Source organism: Pyxicephalus adspersus, chromosome 4 (assembly GCF_032062135.1).
Source record: "Pyxicephalus adspersus chromosome 4, UCB_Pads_2.0, whole genome shotgun sequence".
NCBI classification, from domain to species: Eukaryota; Metazoa; Chordata; class Amphibia; order Anura; family Pyxicephalidae; genus Pyxicephalus; species Pyxicephalus adspersus.
In genome coordinates this window covers 8,181,652-8,184,279 of record NC_092861.1, presented here as the reverse complement: position 1 = coordinate 8,184,279, position 2,628 = coordinate 8,181,652, and the positions used below count along the sequence as shown (strand labels likewise).

Genomic DNA, 2,628 nt, shown 5'->3' with positions numbered 1-2,628 from the left:
ATTGTCGAGAAAGAGTGCAAGATCTTGCAATAGCATCGTTCGACTTTGAGAAGGCTTATGACAGAGTGGCACATTGTTAAAAGTAAAAATCTATATACTCGTTCTTGCAGTATACTGAATAATTATCAAAAATCTGCTTATGCTTCAGTTATAAAAAGACCTTGAGTTTCTAGACAAGAGAAGAACATCATGATCTTGTCTAATCATAACCAACGGTTATTAAACGTCCAGACAGCATGTTATCTTAAAGGAAACAGCTTGCAGCTGGACAGTTGGTCATGATATAGATAGGAACAAAAACTCAAGACTAACTGAAGTAATAAAACCGTAGTGCTAATATGCGATATTAATCATGTTTGCTGATGTGTAACATGTCTATACAATACTATATGTTTTGTTCTGTATAAATATGGGAGCTTCTATGCTGAATGTCAGACTTCTCCTTCAGTGTGCCCTGAGCACGTGTTAAACTGATTGTGAGAATCTCCATGCATGAATAAAGAAACTTTGCTTCACTGAACACAAGAGACTCCTGATGCTTCGTGAATAAGGCTATTGCCTTCCACAACATACATTCCTATGGGATGTTCTCAAGAGCATGCAATGCCCCAAGAACTTTGTTAAACGGGTTCAAGTTTTATATAATGGTTGTAAAAGCAAAGTTTCGATAAATGGAAACTTGACCCCTTCTTTTAAAATAAGGTGCGGTGTAAAGCAAGGCTGCCCCTTGTCCCCGATTCTTTTTATCTGTGCGATTGAGCCTCTGTTAGTGGCTCTGAGGAAGGACAAAGTAATAAGAGGTTTTTTTATCCCCGGAAGTGGCGGCCAACAGGTGAAATGTGTGTCCTACATGGACGATATCTCGATTGTGATAAAAGAGAAGTTTTAAAAGAGTCTCTAGAATTTTAGAGTGGTTTTGTGGTGCTTCAGGTTTCAAAGTTAATTTTAAAAAATCATGTATTTTACTCATTGGATGTTCTCATTTAGAATTTGGTACAGAATTACAATTAGTGACCGAATGTAAAATTTTAGGTATTTGGTTCTCCAATAATGTTGTGTGTCACAAAAATTGGGAGTCTTTGTTGGAAAGGGTGAAAAAGAAAGTGGACTTTTGGAAATTGAGGTCTCTGACTTTAGAAGGTAAGATAGTAGTCTTCAAGCAAGTGATCTTACCTCTAATTTTATATCCTGCAATGACCTTTTACCCTCCGGTTTTAGTTGTTAAAAGACTCATTAAACTAATCTTCTATTTCTTATGGGACTCCAAGATGGATAGACTTGAGAGGTCAGATATGTACAAATCTAAAGCCAATGGCGGGAGAGGCGTACCAGATGTTCGGAATTTTCTAGGGGCTAAATATTTAGCATTGGTAATAAAGAATCTGGTGGAAAGCAACTATACAAAAATCTGGCTACTTCGCTAGGAGATACCGATGGTTCCAATTAGATCTAAGGAAGCCATATAGTTGGACCCCGCCTAAATTTTATATTGTGTTAGAGGTGTTTATTAAACAACATGGTTTGCAAGAGACAGACCTCCATATTTTGGGCAACCATAGAGCAGTATTGGCTAAGATTAAGGAAACCGATACTGTGTCCAACGTAAGCAATTTTTCTGAGAAAAGAGCCAAGGAAGTGTGGGTAAGAATTTTCGCCTCATGGCTCGCCAACGAGCAAGTTGATCTCGCCTGGGCATGTGTGAGCGAGTGTCTCCCGACCCGCTCCTTCCAGTATAGAAGAGGGCTCGTTAGATCACCTCGATGTCCTAGACAGGGTTGTGGAGGAGAGGAGTCGGTCCTACATGTCATGTGGAACTGCGATTTTGCACAGAAAGTTTGGAGAAGAGTTGCATCAATTCTGAAAGACATGGGTTGGACAGGTCGCTTTTGCTACGAACTAGTCTTATTTGGAGAAGGTCTGTCAAAAGAAAATTTTAAAGATGTTTGGTGCTTTTTAAATACTATGAAATCTGCTATATGGAAGGCACGGGGTATTCTCGTGCTTAAAAATAATGTCATTAGCGCGCAAGACTGCGTAAAGTTAGGCCTCGGGTCCTTATATACTTATTATTGGCGGGACCGATCCTCTTTGGGTCCACAAAAAGCTGTGAATCTATGGCAGATCAATAAATGGAAAGTATACTCTTAAAGTTTTTTTATTATAGGTTTTGTTTTTTTTCGTTTTTCTTCCAGTGATGTAGGAATATCGGAAGTATGAATCTTCGGTTATTGCTTCTATGATATCCAAACTGAGGAAAAAAAAAATTCTGTTCTTATCAGTTTAATATCGGATACGTCCCCTATCTGGGAACCATATATTAAATGGATTTTTAGAACAGGGAGATGGAAGAAGAGCTTGCTCTGTCCACTCCACGCATCGACCTGGTATTGCAGTACCTCCAGGACCGGTGCAACTCTCTAATACAGTATTCCAAAAACAGACCGAGCACCATCAGCAGCAGCACAGCAATTCTGAAGAGTCAGACAAGAAGGACACGGCCAGACAGACAGTCAGTCCAGTGTGACGTGACACCTATTGTTGGGACTTTGCTTCACTAATGCCGTTGTTAACTGCTCTGGTGGCAATCAGCAGCCATCCTATCTATCCTGCCTGCTCTTTCCATTTTTG

At 39.7% G+C, this 2,628-nt stretch overlaps 1 non-coding gene across 1 annotated transcript; it reads left to right on the top strand.

The window, feature by feature from the left end:
- Positions 1-2,227: 2,227 nt before the first annotated feature.
- LOC140330254 (U2 spliceosomal RNA) lies at positions 2,228-2,418 on the top strand. Its single transcript, XR_011920720.1, has one exon. It is a non-coding gene; the product is annotated as a U2 spliceosomal RNA (small nuclear RNA).
- The last annotated feature ends 210 nt before the right edge of the window (positions 2,419-2,628 follow it).